The sequence below is a fragment of the Epinephelus fuscoguttatus genome, linkage group LG24 (genome assembly GCF_011397635.1).
Source record: "Epinephelus fuscoguttatus linkage group LG24, E.fuscoguttatus.final_Chr_v1".
NCBI classification, from domain to species: Eukaryota; Metazoa; Chordata; class Actinopteri; order Perciformes; family Serranidae; genus Epinephelus; species Epinephelus fuscoguttatus.
The window spans coordinates 3808700-3829315 of record NC_064775.1 but is presented as its reverse complement, the minus strand read 5'-3'; positions in this window follow the sequence as shown (position 1 = coordinate 3829315).

The following is a 20616-nucleotide window of genomic DNA, read 5'->3' as shown; positions in this document are numbered from 1 at the left end:
TTTTTCCAACAAACAGCTCAGTGATGACAACATGTGGGAATGAGCGCTAAATGTCAGTTTATTTTCTTACTTTAATTAATAATCAAATACCAGAATGATGCAAATCCAACATGAGAATCAATCATGAAAAAAAGGACACCAGTAGTTTTGTGCTTTGCTCACTGAGCCACGCAGGATCCATTCGTTCCTCCAGCCATTAACACTTCTCCTTCTCCAAATCTGCTCTCGAAACTTTCTCCACGCCTGACAGGTGGACTCCAGCAGCGGAGTCCTCTCCACTGAAGGAGACGCTCGACTCCATTAGCCACTCACACTGCGTTATGCAGATTAAAAGCAACATCAAAAGGCCGAGATGAAAGCGGCTAAAGGTTGAGCAATGCCAAACATCAGAACGCGCTTTGCATATTCCGATTTTTCCTATCGATCGGCGTGCCATCGGATCATTCGCCGACCATCTCACAGATAAAAGAGCCGGTCTTAAATGATTAGCTGATGAATTTGATAATGTGCTGTGAACCGCCGGAACAATTACACATGCGGAAAAATGAGCGTGTGCGAGAGGGAATCCTCTGGAGGATATCGCTACCATTAAGAGAGAAATTTCAGCCTTCCTCTGCTTTTACATTTTACATCTATTAGACTTGCATACAAGCTTGAATCCAGCGGCCTTCAACTTCACAGGCAACTAATAGAGAGGTCAAAGGTCGGGATGGATGTGATGAAATATTCCTGCAACTGTAGAGTAGGTAGAGGCAGAGGGGGGAGAGCTGAATTAGGAAACAGGAAATCAAAGCGAGGGGGAATGTGAGGGGAAACAGGACGAGAGGTGTGAAAGAAAGTCGAGATCCTTCCTCCTCCGCCGCCGTCCTTCTTCACTGTCTGTTTGAATTCCAGTTGTCACTCTTTGAATATCGGCTGATACTGATGTTGATCCAATTTACCGATCAATACTGTCTCAGACTATTAGCCCGGGCTCAAAGGAGGACGGCTTTTAATTGCAATCCGACCGCAATGATGGCGCCCCGCATTGATTTTTTGTGTACTTAATAATTTTAATTTTCCCATAAATATGTTTCAGCCGGAGTATCCTTGCTCTCTGTGTAAATTGAAAATGCAAGCAGACACAAATTAACTGTTTGTGCATCAGAGATGCTGAAAATCCTAATTTTATTGTCCAGAATCCTTACTTTTATACCTGCAGCTTGTATTTCTTGGGTCCTGACACCAGTTTAGGTGTTCAGAAATTAAACCAAAATGATCTTTGCACATTTCAAATACACCTTAAACCTGATTCCACCTCCTTCCCGTGTTAAAATCCCCAGATGCCGACCTGTCTCGTCTCCATTCTGCGGCGTCAGTGCAGCGATTGTGATCTGCTCTGATGTGAAACAGTGTTGGGAGTGCTGCCCGCCTCATAGAACATTTAAAAGGGAGGAAAAACAACAACACGAGCGTGTAGTAGTAATTCATACGAGTGTCATGCAGCCATATGCCTGGGCCAGATTGGTAGTGTATTTTGGACAGCTGAGCTCTAATGATTCACTGCTGGGCCTTGTATAGACCAAAGCTAAGTGTACATTTTGCCTCAGGCTACTCCGCTGCCTCCACAGATACACTTAGTAGTAAAATCGACTTGTTTGCATCGAAAGCGCTCCTCTGTCTTGCTTCATCCGTATTCTCCTTCTTCAATCCTTTACCTGCGTTTCTCATCTTCAGAGACACACACAAAAAAAAAAGGCCATTTGTCTGCGTGCGGTGAAGGCGCAGCGGCTTTCGCTTGTCAAGTCGACTTTATTTATACGCCGCTTTCAAAAACACAAAACCCAGCACGTAAATGCGCTTTAAGGAACAGGAGGGTTACAATATGGAAAAGGGGAGGCAGAGCATGGAGCATCAGCGGCGAAATGAAGACGTAAGGGGAAAAAAAGATCACGCTTTAATGCACAAAATAAGAGCGATAGAGCATGACAGAACACGTTGGAGGCCAGTGAGTGAAATTAGGTCTGAGGTTTGGTTGCAACTGAGGATTTCGAGTGTATTTTTTCCATGTTGAAGCTGCACTGGAGAACAGATCAGTCCCTGAAACAAAAACAAGTGAGTGACTCAGTGGTACCTCGGATGAAGACAGGAGGAACTTAATCCAATCAGTTAAACACAGGGTGCCTCTTCACACGCCTTTACACGTACTATAAGGAACTCAAAATCCCGAACTCTTTTATTCCATCACAGATCGACCTGGTTGCCACCTTGTAGGATTTCTGGGAATTAAAGTTCCAGCAGTTGAAATGCAGCCGGTGCAGTCCAGTGTGCTGATCCTGGAGCTGTCCAGGGTCCTCATCTTCTTTAGACTCCATCACCAATTTGTGATCCATTACATGTGTAGTTATGGTCTCCTTAAACCAGCCCAGTCATGTTTCATATCAACGTTTCTGAACTGATGTAGCTCAGGTTACATGTCTATGAGCAGAGGAGGACAAGAGGATGCTGTTGCACCTTGGCAAGATGGCTGCCAAGTGAGAGACTCAAGTCCGAGACCAGCTGTGTTTGGGGCGACAACAGCAGGTATTTTTTAAGGTGATGTTCAAGACAATTGCATCTGGGTTGTGGTGCCAAAATGTGATGTTTTCCAAGACCTAACCGAGTGTTTTCTGCGCCTGAACCCAACCAAACGTCAACCTCAGTGTTGTCACGACTTAATTGAAAATTTAAACGTAAAGAAACGTCAGGTTTCAACATTACAACATTTATTCTGGCAGCTTGGGTTGCTTCAACAGATGGAGTTTGCTCAGCTGTCATGGAAACGTACGACCACCTGCTAACACGTGATCATATTCAGGTCATGTTTGTTTAATGGGACCAAAGAAGCATTAAAGTTGCTGTGTAGAACTTTTGAAAACTAGTGGCGGTGTTGAGCGATGTTAGTTGACAGAATATCAGCCCTTGAAACCCTGAAACCGGACGAGTCTTTGAACTCTTACTGTTTGCAAGTTTGTTTATCTTATTATTGGCAAGTACTTGTTGCCTTTGTTGGTTAGAATGGCAAGGTTTCGGCACAAGGAGTGGGATTGGTGAGGGTTGGGGTAAGAACGTCAAGGCACGCAAATCAGAGGCAGACTAAGACGGGCCAGTCTTTGGCCATCCTAGAATTCAGAAATTCACCTCCAGTTCAGACAGATTTCCAGCAGACCTTCGAGGACGTGCTTCAGACAATGACTGACAACTTGTGGAGCTTCCCCACTTCAAGCAAAATATGTGATATGGCATTTTTGGCTCATGTACCCTCACGTCGGGGGCACAACGGCGAGCATTAGCCAAGCTTAGCCAAGATGGCCGCAGCTGATGTGGAACTTCCTTTTGAATTACTATCTTCAAGTTGTGATGGCACAAACGGCAACACTTGTTCACGGACATTTGTGTTCTGCTTATATTTGTTCGTCGCTCAGCGCCACGTCAATGATTAGTTGTAGTTCTACCCAGTTGCTTCAAGGAATTTTGCTCCACATCTGTTGGTATGAGAGGTTGTTGACGAACTTGCATTTGGAATTTGGTCTGGCCATAGACGTAGATTTAGGGGGGATGCAGGAGATATGTCCCCCCCACCCCCAATAAAAACATGGAAGGAGCAGAGAACTTTGATTTTGACGAACTTAAAGACACTTCCACCTTAAATTGATGCATGAAAATTCACCAGACTGCAGGAAATTAAGTGTTTGATGCTCAAATTTCCCCACACATATAAAAAGAGTAAGGACCCCAAACCACCTGTTTCATATGTCTCCCCTCTAATGTTGACACGAAACCTACGCCCTTTGGTTCGGCGACGCCAGGCTACAAAATACCCCCTAGAACCACCAGTTGTTCGTAAGTTTTCCTTTATGTAGGGGTTAAACAAACAAAATATGTCAATAAGTTTCCCTGTTTGCAGCCTTTATGCTAAGCTAAGCTAAGCTATGTTAAGCTAAGCTAATCACAACTTGACTCCAGCTTGATCTTCTCATGTCGCTCCTAGAAAGAGCCCTTGACATGTCAGAGGTGGATGACACCGGGTCATAAAGGTCAATATTGGACGCAGATAGTGTGAACATCCTTTATTACCCATGATGTCACGGAAGGAGTGTTTGGACGGGAGAAAAGTAGAGGAGACTCTCACACTTTTGACCTCATTAAATTATTTACATATCCCCATATGCCACCCGGACCATTCGCAGGGCACATGAAGGACGGGCCTGGGCAAAGACGAGAGAGGCAGAGAGAGAGCACTCCTCGGACCTGGCACTCGGCGAGAGAAAGTTCAATGACACGCAGGGAGGAAAAGCGCAAGTGACCAGCAGGGATTAGCCAATCAGAGCGTCAGAAGAGCAGCCAGCTGTTCATTCTGGCCGCGGCGAAAAGAGCCCTGGAGCAGGTGGTGCAGCCCGGTGCCAGCGGTGCTACAGAGGAGGGGGAGAAAAAAAAAGAAAGAAGAAGAAGACGATAAAAGAAGCTCATCCTCGCCTAATGTGGGGACGTTACTGCATTACTTTTGGACTCTGTCGCGCCTTTTTTCTCCTCCCTGCCTGGCACTTATTGCTTATGCATGAATTTTCCAGGGACACAAGAATATCTCTGTTTTCTCTAAAACGAGGGAGCCATCTCTTGAAAGACGAACCTCCGTCTTTATTTATGTGCCATTTACCGAAGCAGTGCTTCACAAGGCTCTGACAAAACGGTAGGAAGTGTTTAAGGAAGCATATAAGGAAGGCCATAAAATAAAAGCTAGAAGATGTGTTTGACGTTTCTGCTTCCTCTCTGATTCCCTACCTTTCCCAGAATGAAGCTCTCTCAGGTGAGCTTCTAATTCGTCTGTATGCTTTGGCATGTTAAATATATATTTTCCACACACGGGCCTGTGAGCTGGAGGTGACAGCGCGAGCGTGAGGGGACAGAGTGCCATCGCCGCCTCTTCCACTGAATACAGCAGCTGCAGAGCGTCACAAAGACAACAATGTCCTCGCCATCGGAGGGGGTTCGGCGCACCGTGGTGATGTTGGACAGCTCTGCAAAGACCCCCGTGTGGAATTTTATTAATTTGCATTTATCGTTTTAGGCTCTCGCTCACACCGAAACACCAGGTTTGGCACAGCGGAGTCGTGGTATGGCAATGGTAAAGCATGCTCCTGCAGAGAGCTGGGAGAGGAGACATAAAACACTCTGCTGCTGCTGCAAATAAATGCTCAGCAGTTAAAATGAGCCCAAAGTAAAGCAACATAAAGACAAGAATTTAATATAAGTGTGATTGAGTTTAAGTGTAAATTGTCCCTGACACAAAGCTGCCTCTCATTATTCATCAGTTTAAATGAGCATTTATTTGCATTATTTGGAAGCTTGGCCAGAAGCCAATGAGCCATCCACATACTTCCTGTCAATGAGCCCCCTGCTGGCTGACACTACTGTCGTAATTGATCGTTTCAATAAAGTTTTTTTCGATGGTTTCCAGTCCAGTTTGTCAGCAGGATAGCTGGGAGACACATCCATTGACATCCAGGTTGTTGAATCCAATGGGAACCTCAACTTCTGTGAGAATGAAGAACCTGAAATGGCAGACGAGGAGACGTAAGTATTGTAGAGAGGAAGAGTTGTCAGTGATCCCAGTTGGGTTTATTGGATTTGATAAAGATATACGATTATTTTCAATGGAAGGATGATTCCGTAGGTTACAACGTGTTCCCTCGAGATGGTGTGCAACAGGCTTTGAGGTACGTTTCCTCTTGTTTGGTGGTTGCATCAGACGTGTTACCCAATCAGCATGCTGAGGCAATGTAAAGGAGTGTTTCCCATAATAAAGCCCTTTGGAATTGATTTCAATTGATTTGCGTAACACAACAAGCTGTTTATTCCAGTCCCCATACTATTCAATAGGCCTGAAAAAGATTTAGTATGTCCCAATACAAAGTAGGTGAAATGCAGTATGCCAAAAATACCCACAATCCTCTGCACAGGGAAACATCAACTGTCAATTAAAATAATTAGAAATATAACCAACAACAAAAAGGCAACATTTAATAGAAATGTATGGCCAATGTAATTTTACTATACCGAATACAACATGTTAGAATCTACAATGTATGCACAATAATATCCGAGCTCTTTGGGTTGACCTCCGTCTCTAGCGAGCTCGGTGAAACGCCATTTTGTTTTCTTGCCATGGTAACGGATATATGAGCAAGAAGGTCAAAGTTCAAATGTCAACTGCACGTACTTTGTAAGGGCAGCTGCAGCACCTGCTTGAAAGTAAAAAGAAAAAGTACGCGATACAGAACGCACCCAAGGTGTTCAACACACCACTGTTTCCATTGAAATAAACGTTTGGTGACGTTTTGTCGGGGCTGAACGCAGCCCTGCTGAAAGCCAGGCCCCATTTGTTCAAAAATGTATGTGGAAATCTGGTGATTCGGGCACAAACTTTCAAGACTACCAAATCCAATTAACCGGCACTTTTAATAGGAATACAAATCACAATGTAGGCCTCCTGCCAATGAGCACACTGCAGTTACCACTTATCGCCACAGGTGTCGCCAAAGAGACCGAAACTTTAAATAAATTATGTTTGATGTTGACGGCTATTTGGGGGATTATTTTACATTGCATCAACTTCGCCATCACAAATTTGATGATCATTACATCGTTGTGTCTAAAAAAAATCATGTTAAAATCATTTCTTGTTTGTTTTTTGTGCTTTCCCGTATTTTAGCTAGCCTTGCGTAACTTCTTGACGTAGGAGCTACAGATGAACAGTAGCCTTTTGGCTAATTCTGGTATTTCTTTTACCATGTGTATTTATTAATTTGCACTGTAAACAAAACTGAAGTAAATCATTTTACAGGTACAGCATCCTTTTTGTGTTACTTTACCATACTTAAATGCTTCGTAGTTAGCCAGATGTCTACTGTAACAAATCAAATGCAAAATATAAAATAATTTGAAAGTTGTATTGCATTTAGTGTCTCAACCCCACCTTAAATCCAAGGTATCCTGATGCTACAAACCAAGTCTGGGGTTAATGATATGTTTTTTATTTTCTTTTGAACGCCCATTCTCATTCTCAAAATTTGATCCAATCCGACAGCCGCAAATCTGATCAGATTACCTCACAACTGGGCCCAGACTTTTTTTAATTTGTTTTTTTATTTTGTCTTTTTAAAAGTGTCTCTGTGATTCGTCCTGTGCTCTGATCTTCCGTCGTCCTCTGGTTGTTCGTGGTCATCAGCGCTGAGGAGTCGTCGTCGTCCGTTGGAGAATCTCTCTGCAGGAGCGAGAACGTGGTGACAACGTCCAAGTGAGGCTGACACACACGAGGTAAATGCATTCACACACACGCACACATACACCAGAAATAGGTACCATAATATATGTATGCAAACAGCTTCTTAAAGGAGGTTTAAAAGAAGACCTTAAAGACACAAAACCCAGAAAACACTCGTCAGGTCTCGTCCTCAAGACAGGTATTTTTGAATACAGGGTTTTCCATCCTTCATCCTGAAAAAAATCCAGTCCATACAAACTGTTCCAAAAACAAATATTTCTCTAAATGACAAAGTAAGAACACAATTGAAGAGCTGTCAGGAGCATGCCGAACCAACAATAACGATATATCCGTAACCCTAATCCAAGCAAAAGAAGGAGACGTTGGAAAATCAGAAGCTTGAAAAAGGTATTACCTGAAGGCGTCCTGGAGCAGTGCACATCCTGATGCCTCTAATCCTCAGTGTAGAGGAAGAGTAACTGTATAAATATGTGTAAACATGCAAAAAGTCCTGCATTTTGGCGACGTCCACCAGTGCACGAAATGTCGCCTCATTTGTGACGCCTCATGAAGAAGATATCGGCACACAAGCTGACGTTATGCGCCAAGAAGTTTTCACCTTGAGTCCCTGAACATCCCACCCATGACCAAATCTTACAAAAGATCAGTTTTGCAGTGACATAAAATGGAGTTTGCGTGTGTACAAAAGGATGAAAATCCATAGAAAAAGCGACATTTCATGGATAAGGCCTCAAAATCCCCAAAATGCCTCGGAAGGATTTAATTAGTTGTGTTTTATTGACCTGTTTCACCTGTTCTCTCTTTGGTTTTGCAAATTCTAGGAGCATCAGCCACAGTTTCCTCTGAAAACGCAGTGTTTGATTTAATGTCTATGGGAAAATGAAGCCGTTCAACAGGTTCTCTTCCTGCAGTTTGCTAATTCCAGGTGAAGAGCATGTCTCTGCTGCTCTTTTCAGGGACAAAGATTGAACACACTGCAGCTTTGATCTGATTAATGAGCGCGTTTGATATCCCAGATCTCGCTGTGAAAGAACTTGATAAGCTAAGTGATCATTTGTTGGTGTTTTCTCAGCTCGGGGGTGCCAACACGTCCTGGTTTCAAAATTATTTCGATGATTTTCCTGAGCTTTTAGCGCGCCGAGTCTGACTTTCCCCACTGCTCGGCTCACGGAGAAGCACTGAGCCCGTCAATTAAACACAACCAACACTAGTTGCAAGCTTTTCACGTGGCGACAGTGATTTCCTCCAACACTCAAAGGAAATGATCTCTGTCAGTCTGTCCGTCGTCCATCCAGCCTCCCCCTTCGCTCCCTCTGAGGGGTAAGTGATTATGTGTTTTGCCAATGCGTTTGTGGAAATCTTTTGATATGCACAAACACAGATTCTAATGCGCCGGCAACAGCGGCTTTTTTGGCTGACGGCTGATTAGGATGCCGGCTCATGGCTGAGTCCGCGGGGCCCCAGCTGGGTGCAGGGAACATCGCTCATTACACATTTTCTAGAAGGGGGGGAGGCTAATTCACACCGCCGCGCAGCATGCCGGTGTAGGTGTAATCATATCATTCTAAATCACCGGTCAGTAACGCGCCGGCGAAGCCTCGGCTCGTGCCAGAGGGCCGGCTGGAGCCTGATTAAAGCTCGGCCAAAGACAAAGTGACACGTCCTTAACCTCATCAGAGGAGACGTTAAGCAAACCATCACTTACCCGTCAAGGTGCGAGGCTCACCCCGCCGAGACCCTCAGCCCTGAATGAATTCTCAACCTCTTCCTCCCTTTTTTGTAAATTAGAGCTTTCTTCTCAGGGAGCTGCATGCATTTTTTATGAAGGCATCATGGCCGATGGTGGATGGCTGCCTGGGCGTTCCCATCACTAATACGCCACTGTCCTCTTGATTTAATTAGACGTTGGCCCCCACTATTTTCGACAAGGAAATATCTGCTCTAATTAAGCGGTATACTTCACCAGAGAATGAACAGACAGTGCAATTCAACGCAGGGTTAATGTGGTCATAAAAAATCCATGATTTCTTGCCCTTTGCCCTCCTTTTCCTGGCGTTTTCCCCTAAATTCTCAAGAAAATGAACTTCAAATGTGTCCTTTGTCTCTGTGTATTTTTGTCTTCTGAACAGGCCAATTACTTTTTCTCTTTTTTTGGGGGGTTGGTTTATGATTATTCATGCTAGAGAGACTCCCAGTCGTTAATGGACTTAGCAGTGTTTTGTACTCCCTCACTGGAAATAGATAATTACTCCACTGAGGAGGCGAACCTTTGCAGTCCAACCTTCCTGTTGAAAAGGAATGAATGTAGCGTTACATGTATGTAATTTCTTAAAGGAAGCATTGCCTCTGTAGCCTGCAGGGATTAGGCCTAATGACAGAAGTTAATTATATTAAGAGTAATTTTCAAAAACAGTTCATGAACTGCAAATTATACTTAAAATTGCTCCTTAATGCTCTTAACTGTAATTAAATTGCCTAATATCTTAAGAAAATGAACATGTGGGGTAGGAGTGATGGGTTAAGGGAAGTTTTAGGAGTTCAGCAGTTAATGGTCCGTGGATGACATCAGTAATGTCACATGGTATTCTTTTTTTTTTTTTTAAGAATTCGGGAGCGGTTGCAGTGCTTTTGTTCGACCGATATTTAATTAAAAAATCACACAAGTAAGTAAAGAGCATGTTTTACAATGGGAAGTTTCAATCAGGAGAGAATTCAGCTTCAAACTGTGCTCCAGTTTTTGTGACGAAAGCAACAACAGACGTCACATTTGGGGACGTCAGGTGATGATCCCCAGGTGAAAAATTCAATAGACTCAGGACGAACGAGTCTTAAATGTTTTTCAGTCACATCACCGATATAATTTGCGCCATGGTGCTTTAGGAAACACAATTGTAACAGGAGTGAAAACACTGTATGTGTGTGATGCCAATATTTTTGCCCCCTGGATGCACTGCAGCAATTCAACTAGGACCTTGAAATCTATGGGAGAATGGGAAAATGCAAGTGTAGGGGCGAATAGCTTCAAAAGAATAACAATTACTCTGGAAATGGTTACGAAGCAAGATACACTGTCTGTCGAAGGTGTTTCAAACGTGGTAAAACGGGGATCAGGTTTACTGATATCTTTTCATTTACTTGGAAAGAGTATATTTTTACTTGTAGTGCGTATTTCCATTGAAAGTTTAGTCTTAGATTTTATGTAAAGGAGCATTAAAAAGGTCTTTAAAAGATTAGTTTCACTGCAATTTGATCTCTTTTCGTGTTCGAGATGAGAAACTAACAACACTGGAACAGAGGTCTGAGCAATATATCAGTGTTATAACATGAGTCGAGATTTTTTCTTAGATCTACTCATGCTGTAATATCCTAAGTGTTGTCTTTTCCGAGTTTTAAAGTTCTAGCTGTAGCTGACTCTAAACTGACATCATAATATCTATGGTCAAACATGTCGTGATATTTGATTTTGTCCATATCCCTTAGCCCTGCCGTAGCAACTGCACAAAAGAGCATTTTCTATTAATTTGATTTATTTTAAAGTCAAATATTGTGGTTGTATTTTAAGGATATTGAACACCGTGAACATAATCTGTATTAGACTGATACCTTAAAACAATATAGGTGGAACCCTGTTGCTATGACGCTGCCAAAACTTCTGATTTGTCCCTGCTGCCTCAATAGCTTCTACTTTAATTCGGTGTGGGGATGTGAGGGTTACTACACTGGAGTTGAAATGTATGGAAAAATGCTCATGTAAAGCTATTATTCAACATCCTGATTTTCAGTTGTCATTGTTGTATGCCTAAACTGATGATTGCATTCTACAACTGTAGAAATGCGTAGCCTATACATTGAATTAAAAAATGTTTTAACATTTAATCAGTTAAAATGTGCGGCATACGTCTATAACCTGGAGCCCTTCCCTCTACATTTTGCTGAACTTCAGCAGCAGTGGCGAGCCTGGAGTCTCTCTAGCGAGGCTAGCTGTGGATTCCAAATCCAACAAAGGAAAAGTATGGGAAGAAAATACAGATTTAATAGTGTGTGGACAGATTTATTTGCGTTCATCACCAACGCTGCAAAGTTCAAGTACAAAGTAATTACAGAAAGGCCACCCTGGAATAAATCACATTAATGAATGCTTATTTAGAGCTATTGGTAATGCTAATGGGCTAATTTAAACTTTATAGGCTGTTCTTTTATTCAGATTTTTCTTTTTTGGCCAATAGTGGCTCTTTTAATATGACAGGCTGCCAACCCCTGGTTGAAGTGGTGTTTCTGACAACCTGATGAATGCAGGTCCCAAATTAGCTCTGTTTTGTTCTCCACCAATCTTTATAAATCGATATCTGAGTATGAATGCAGAATTTGGAGACAATGGGACACGATTTTGGCTTCTAGCAAGCAGCAAAAATGATGTCAACGTGGAGCTGCAGTTCCTCTAATGGCCACTTGGGGCTGGCTCTAAGAGTGAGTCACTGCCCATAGACCTCCATGTTAAAATGTTTGCAGCCTGGTACAAAAACAGTTTTGGACTCTAAAGCTAATTTCAACATTTAACTGTCCTGCATGCGAGGTACATTTTTATATAACTCATTGGTTTACATTTTATTAAGGCTTAAAGTTACACATATTAAAGGGTGTGGCTGCTTGAGCGACAGGCTGTCTATGAGGCGTAGCTACAGCTCCACCCTCTCGCCCAGATATGGTCACTTCTGGCTCCGACATCACAACATAAATGTTTGTTTTTATTTAATAATATCAAACGACAGTTGACAACCATGACATTCATTGTCAGACATTTTAAAACGACATCAGAGCACCAATAACACATCCATTTAAACAGGAAATATAGTTCCATCATGCAAACGGCGATAAACAGGTTCCTCGTAAAGGTTTTTCAATTGAATTAAATTACATTTTCTAGGTAGAGTTTGCTTCTTTATACAGTCAATTAAAATTTATTTATAACTTTTTGTATAGGCTCAATTGAATATTGCAGTAATTATGTGTGATCCCACGCACCATTTGAGAACCACTGGTCTATGGATATCGGAGGCGCTCTGGTTTCCATTTGTAGTCAGTTTGTAGTCCTATAAACCAATCACGTTTGAGCAAACGGTCCATTTGAAGAGCAAAAACGGCAAAATGCATTCGCTGTCATGCAGTCTTGGAACCAACTGGCTCGCATTCGACAATGATTTAGCTTTTTCTTATTGTTTTTTATTTATTTATCTGCATTTATAAACAGATATCTGTTTATAGAGACGAGCTGAATTGTTGCTAAACAGCCGAGGGGTTCTGAGATTGCTAATCGGACTGTAAACACACAGAAGAGGAAGTCTGGGCTCAGATATCAGCGGGCTCCACCAGAACTCCCAAATTGGCCGTTGACCCCAGAGAGTGTGTTCTCATCAGACCGTAGCTGATGGGTTTCAAGAGTGGGTGTCGACTAACTTCTTGTAGGAGCTCGGTGCTTATCTGCAGAGCTTTCTACCTGAAAACCAGGACTGACACTGATGACTTAAAGATGCTGCACATATATGGAGACTCTCGTGTGACAGCATTAACTCGTAATGACGTGCTCATAGTAAATTCATAAATGCATGAGATGAGTCGGCCGCACCACGCCGCAGCGGGTCTCACCGTCTGTGGTGCCACGTCTCCGAACGCCTCCACGCGCTCCACTACGACTCCTGTCCTTTTTTTATTTGTGATTTCTCCCCTCGACACGTAAAGTGAAACGTGCTCGAGCTGTTGTGCGTTCTAATCCCCCAAACTGTTGACGACGTGCGTTTCTTCGAGGCGCTTCTGAGCTCTACGCGAGGGAGGGGGTAAAAACAGGAGAATTATGTGCATTTATCTCGCAGTAATTAGGTGTATTTCTTCCCTGAGTTTTTATTTAATGATTGGCTTTTACAGCGAGGGCCAGCACTTTTGAAGTGTAATGAATCTCCTCTCAGGCGACTTAAGAGTTGGAGGGGGAGAAAAAAGAAACTGCCGTCATTCTGCAGCTTTGAACAACCCTTAATCTGTACAAAATTTAGGTTTGCCTTGCTTTTTTTGAGATCAAAGCCTCACGAGAAAGTATTATTCAATCATAACTGGTATGTTAAACCAGCAAAATGCCATTGTTAGAGTACTTACAGGAGGGTTTTCACCTCAGAACGAGAGGTTTGGAAGCTCTCCGAGTCATGCCATTTGTGCAACTGTGCATATTAAATCTACTTGGAATTTCATGTTGCTGGGACTGTATGTTCTGTGTGGCTGAAGTGCATGTGAGTGTGTGCGCGGGGGGACTTTTTCCTCCCTCTCACACACACACATGCAAAACTACGCGCGCACAAAAACACACTCGCGGTGTCTTCCATCTCCGCCACGAAGCCAGACCCCCCTCGGCTTTTCTCACTTGTAATCATGTCCAAATTTGCACAGGAAGGCAGGGGGAAGGGGAGAGCCATGTGAACTTGTGTGGGTGTTTTCTGTTTTTTTTGTTTTTTTTTCCTGCTTCTTACAAAACCCGCTTCTGATTACCGCCGATCTCCGACGCCCGAGATCCAAATCACCTTCTGAAGCCTTTCAAACGCCGAGCTCGAAAACATTTTTCCTCTCCGTCCGTCCTTTTTCAACTAAAAGTGAAATTTGGCGCAGGGAGGGAGGGACACTAAATCTGCCAAGTAACAAGTACATGAAATATAAATGTAAAGAATGCGGAGAGAAGCCCTCGCTGAAGGTAATTGGTAAACAACAAGTTGAACAACTACAGGAAGTCGAGACCGCGGAGGAGCTCCTGGAACGTTTGAATCTGGCTGCAGCAGTTTACCTTTTTTTTTTTTTTTTACTCTTCAACATGTGACGGTGTCTGACTCGTCCCTGCACCAACATTTTCTGATATTCATGTGCCTGATGAGGCAGATTGGTCGATTTGTGTTTGCAAAAATGCTGCTTTTGCATCATTAAAACGCCAATTTGCACATTCAGAAAATCTCTTTCTCTGCAGTTTGACGTCTGCACCACTTTACCTCTTTGCCTCTCTGTTTTATCTCCATCTCCTGGTCCTCGTCTCATCTCTGCGGACCAATTACATTGTTGTGTTCTGTCTAAAAGATTAATTATTGTTAATGATAAAGTTAATTATTGTATTGAGTTGCTTTTGGCAGTATTTGTTCTTTTATATCCACGCTTGTTAAGCTTATTAGACCTGCGCTCATAATTAAAATTTGTGCTGTCGTTCCTTAAACGTTGAGAGAACCTGGCGCCGAAATGAATCCACGTGCCAGCGTCTGTACCTGAACGTGTTCACAATCAGATTTTATGTAAATGCTCCATATGACGATGACATCAGATTTTAAAGCCGTGTTCTTGTTAGGGCTGACATGTACTTGGCTTCCTACACCTCCATTCAGTGCTCTCGGGCAGCTTGGAGGAGTTTGTGGCACTGTGTAAGTGTGTGTGTGTGTGTGTGTGTGTGTGTGTGTTGGGGCCCACCTTGGCAGTGGCACTAGCTATCAGCAGGGCCCAGCCGGCGTGCTAGCAGTGAGAGCGTAGTGTTTGTAACAAAGCCGGTCTGACTGTAACGATTCACATTTGTCCCCTGGGCGAAGCGAGGTGGAACCTTCCAGGAAAGCGGCTCTAAATGGATGTGTGGAAGGGCGGCGGCGGCGGCGGCGAGGGGTGAGGGTGGCAGGACGCGGCCATGTGTGCTGAGGAAAGTCTGCGCGCCACTCGGACCTCGCTCACCACATGCAGCCAGGACGCCTGGCCAACGTGTCACACGAGACGCGACAATGAGATGGAGGAAGACTTCACTTTTTTCTGTCTCGGTTACTCTCCCAGTTTTTCTTTCTTGACATTAATTCTCATAGCGCCCTGAACTAGAGGAAAATGGCGTCCGTTCAGAATCGTAAAACCAAAATAAAATGTGTCTGGTGCATTGCTGTCTTTGTTATTTGACCCTAAGATGCACAGAGACATTAATGGCAGCTGATGCCCGTTGTCGACCATCTTGCCCAACATTCCCCCCTTGAGAAGTTTGTCAGAGAAGTTTTCTTTATTACACTGATCTGTTTCTCATAAACACCCCGCCGCCCTCATTTGCGTGATCTCGCCGAGCATCAATCTGCTGTCGGTGACGATGTCGGTGAAAGGCCCGCTGCCTGATCGGGTTTGAAGGCTTTAAATAGCTCCGTGGCTCAGATTGCAGGGTGTCAGGGCCTATCGGCTGCAGCAGGGAGGATGATGGTGATGATGATGATGGTGGGGATGGTGATTATGGTGGTGGTTGGACTGGGTGAAGTGGGTCAGGTCCGAAGTGAGCGGACATGCGAGTGAGAGTGACACCGGCGTGTGATGTGACCCGTTAGCGGTGGGGCTGGATGGACTCGGGGCAGCTCTCGTCCTGTCTGTCTCGGCCGATGCAGGACGCCGGTAGCCACGGGGCAAACAAATCAGAGGGAGTCAGAGTGACGCTGGCTGAGAAGTTTACTGCTCGGCACTTCACTGCACTTCATGTCCACTCTCAGGGCTGCAGCGTTAGAGTCCTCGCAGGGTGAGAGGAGCTCTTTGTGTTCACCAGTTTAAACTTAAAGGGATAGTTTGGATTTTTATGAAGTGGGGTTGTATTGGGTACTTAGTCATAGTCAGTGTGTTACATACTGTAGAAGTCAGTCGGCATGCCCGCAGTTTGGAGAAGCAGGCAGAGGTACCCTTGTGGAAGCTAAGTAATGTACTGCTGTGGATGGGGGCCAGGCACAAAACATTTAGCCACTTGAAACACGTCTAAAAAAAATCAAGTGCACATATTATATTCAGAATATTTTCATTGCTCTACCTTTAATGTCGGAAGATGATTTTCAACGGGAAAATTAAGCCAATATACATCACTCCCTTCAAAGCCAGACTCCATTGAGAAAAACAGCGATTTAAGATTGCTGAACACAGGAGCCACTGATCTCCTGCTGCCTTGACCTGTTAGTTTGTTTGTGTAATTGTGTGACTTTGGTGTTTAAAAACGGTTACTTCAGATTCACCAGAATCACACGATAATACACGATAATAAACGGACTAAGGGGCCATACACATGCTACGTTTTTTGCACCCAAAAATTAATTGTCGTCAATGTAGAGCATTATGCCTCTCCCACAGACAATATTTTTAGCCGAATACACACTTACAAGATGGCGCCTGGAAGAAGAGCTCTGCACTCTGGATTTCTGGTAAGTAGGCTATGATGCAATGCCGGTCACGGTCGCTTAGCAACCTTAGATGCAGCCTGCTGCTGCGCTCTTGAAAGCTGGCTCAACAAAAGGCAAAAAAAAAAGTACCATCTTTGCCCTCATTGAAGCCACCAGACTCCATTGAGAAAACCGATAATTTTAGCTTGCTGAACACTGGAGCTGCTGGTCTCCCGCTGCTTCCGTCAGTTAGTCTACGTTATTGTGCGACTTCGGTGAAGCCGAACTAACCACCAAAGTCACACAATAACACAAACAAAATATCAAGTCGAGGCAGTGGTAGACCAGCAGCTCCTGTGTTCATCAAAGTTAAATCGCTATTTTTCTCAATGGAGTCTGGCTTTGAAAACAGCTTCATTTACCAGTTGGAAATCGCTGTCTGACATTAAAGTAGAGCAGTGAAAATACTCTCAGTATCGCGTACACTTAAACAATATTGATTTGTTGAAGTTGGAATTTGTTTTTGGTGTCTATAATATGATTTGTGCCTGGCCCCCATTCACAGCAGTGCATTTCTTAGCTTCTATGTAGGATTTCAGCCTGCTTCTCCAAACTGGGGGCGCGCCGACAGACAACTACTGTTTGTAATGAACTGTCTATGGATAAGTACCCCATAAAACCCCACTTCAAAAAAATATGAACTATCCCTTTAAGGCCCGCTTCCTAGTGATCATTATTCTTGTTTCGAATTCCACTTCGCCTACCTCCACATTTGTGAAACAAAACCTAACAAAACATAAAACTCACATCTGTGTCAGTTCAGAGTCAGTGCGTCGTAAGTTCTACCACAGACCTACAGAGCTGGGTGTCTTTGACCATGATGATAGCTGGTGTCGTCTTGTCTCCGCCTAAACAGGGCATGTGTAGCCACGGGGCAGCAGCATATCAGAGGTGATCAGCATGATGCAGGCTGAGAGGACGCACATACACACTCACAGCTCCACTTTGTGTCTGTTGCCGGGTCGGAGTCAAATCAAGAATTTGCAACCTCAGGAAACGGTTGAAATAAAAAGAAGTACTCCTTCACTGGCGTTTCTTTTTGGCTCTTGCAACTTGTGGGCAAGTGCATGAATTGAGTTGTCAGAAACACTGTGGAGCACAAAGAAAAAAGAAAACACACACAGAGGAACAACCAACCAAGCTCCGACCGAAACCCAACAATAACAACTTGAAAAGCTTTCTGCTAATTTGCGAACATTTTCTTTGCCGCCGTCGCGTCTCTGAAGGCCGAATCCAAAAGACTTTGGGATTCCAGTCAGAGTTGAGCGATGATTAGATCGCTTCACCCAATTCTTCTATCATCTGTCTCCCAGTGCCTTTAATATGCAAATTGTAGGTATGCAAAGCTCTGATGCTTTTATTTAAAAGACATGTCCTCGGGCGATAGCAGTGGGCTTCCAGGGAGAGCTCTGTTTTAGCATGAAATAAATAGTTGTTAAAGGGATCACACAAGTTTGCATCTTGGAAGATGAAAAGCTAATTGACATGAATAATTTATTTGTATTGCAGTATCTTAAAGATATCAAAAAGCGGTGGATAAATAAAACTTGAGTTCAGACATGATATCTAGCGTCGACGGGGCCCTCCGAATATTCAGAGGGGATTGAATCTTTCAGATGAGTCGTCATCCTTTAAACTCATAATGGCATTTGTCCTAAGGTCACTCCACTGCAATTATCAAATATTACAAGAATACTCAGAGGTATTAAGAATAATGATCTGAATATGAATCATTATGTTGCTCCTGTGGATGGTAACCGCAGTTTTTTGGGGGGAAGGCACGAGCAGGGATTCAAACGTCTTGTGATCAAGTATGCGCTTATTTTAGGTAGACGTTCGTTCGTCCACTCTGTTGTTGACCTTTACCTTTTAAGAATGGGGTTATATTTTGGGAGGTTGTATTTTGAGTTGCTGGCCTGAATTAGAAAGGTCAAAGGTAGACATCATCGGATACAAAACAGCTTTGAACTCAAAGGTTTTCTTTCTACTGTACACTTTGGCAGAGTTTGGAAGTCCTCTAGTTGACGAAAAACCTCTCATTCCAGATTAATCGGCCGATTGTCTTCTTGATGAAGTGTTTGGTTGATAAGATGTCAGAAAGCAGTCAGAAATTCCACTCAGGGTGCTTTCACATCTGCCCCACTTCATTTGGTTCAATCGAACTCAAGTTCGTTTGCCTCTTAAGTGCGGTCCATTTGGGCAACCGGGCCAAGACCACCTCTTCAAGAAAGTCTTGGTCTGGCTACAAACTAACTCTAGTGCGGTTGGTTTGTGGTGAGAACGTTTTCCAACCTTGATCCGAACCAATTGCTGTCGCATTGTTTGGGTTAAATATGAGCATGTTACAGTCTTGGAGGATTATTAATGTGCACCTGCAAATTAGGTCCAGTCAGCAGAGAATTCTGGCAATGGTACCAGTAGGCGACATTGCCATATAAGGTTAAAATATTAACTTTCTACCGTCCTCTGTGACAGATTTTACCATCTCAACCTGGTCTCAATTCAAAGTCATTGAAATCTGGCGCTTGGGCAGTGACTTGCGGCGTCAGACACTGACGAAAAAGTCGTCCTTGAAAGTCGCTATGTCAAGTATGTGATTTGAGACTGAGTTTGCCAAAAATACCAGCATGTCCAACTGCATGCAGTATACAAGCCAGCACTCTTTTCTGTTCATTCTAGCCCTCAATCCTCTGCACAGTGGACTGTACTTCGCTTCAACTGAGCCGAAAACAGATGACAGCTCATTGACAGATGACAGAAGCTGCAGTGACAAATTTTACACCTTTTCTACACCGCCTACTCCACCCTGTGATGACTGCAAACTTATTTTTAAACTCAGCTTTATATCGTTTAGTCTGCACATTTGCTATTTTTAACGGTGATGATTTGAAAATTGTAAATTATTTAGTAATAATACTGATCTGTTAAGTGCTTTGAATTGCTGTGGTGTATGAAATGTGCTGTACAGACAAAGCTCCCTTGCCTTGACATTCAAGTGAATGGTGACCTCACGATTAGAAAGCAATAGTAGGACTAGGAATTATAACATAAACTCTACTGTCATGAATTTGATATGTTTGAATCTACAATGTGTGGATTAACACTTAAAAGTATTGCAAAGTTTCTACAGCAGTACGTTAGGCAAGTTCGGCCAATGTCGCTTTATAGTCGTCTGTCCCATAGTGGTTTGTCGTTAGCGAACGAATCGTTCAAAAGATCTAATCGGTTGAGTGCATGTACTGAACTGAATCACTTCCAGAACTGTCGATTCAGTTTGTGCGAACGATGAATCTCTCGTGAGTTGCGGGGTGTAGGGAGGGACTGCCTGCTGTGTGATGAATCACTCGGTGAACAAATCACGTCGTGAATGAATCACTCAGTGAACGAATCACGCGGTGAACGAATCACTCGGTGAACGAATCACGCAGTGAACGAATCACTCAGTGAACAAATCACTCTGTGAACGAATCACGCGGTGAACGAATCACTCGGTGAACAAATCACTCTGTGAACGAATCACGCGGTGAACGAATCACTCGGTGAACAAATCACACGGTGAATGAATCACTCGGTGAATGAATCATTCGGTGAATGATTCACTCGATGAACGAATCACGTGGTAAACGAATCACTCGGTGAACGAATCACTCGATGAACGAATCAATCGGTGAACGAATCACTTGGTGAACGGACACTCGGTGAACGAATCACTTGATGAACGAACACTCAGTGAACGAATCACTCGATGAACGAATCACGTGGTGAACGAATCACTCGGTGAACGAATCACTCGGTGAATGAATCACTCGGTGAACGACGCAACCCGACCCAGGTGATTGAAATCATTTCTTCTCAGCGATGCACTTTCATAGGGACCGTTTCCTCCAAGCTAACGGCGAATGTAGCCAGGAGTCAGGCCACATGAACACAATCACACATCTCCCCATCGTTTTAACAGACTTGTGTCCAGATAAACAGCAGCTCAGCCGTGTATCAGTTCAGTGAGTCGGACTACGCAGTACACAGTCAGGGCTCCTCCTGCCAAGTGCTGAACGATTCAGTGAGCGAATCTTTTTAATGAAC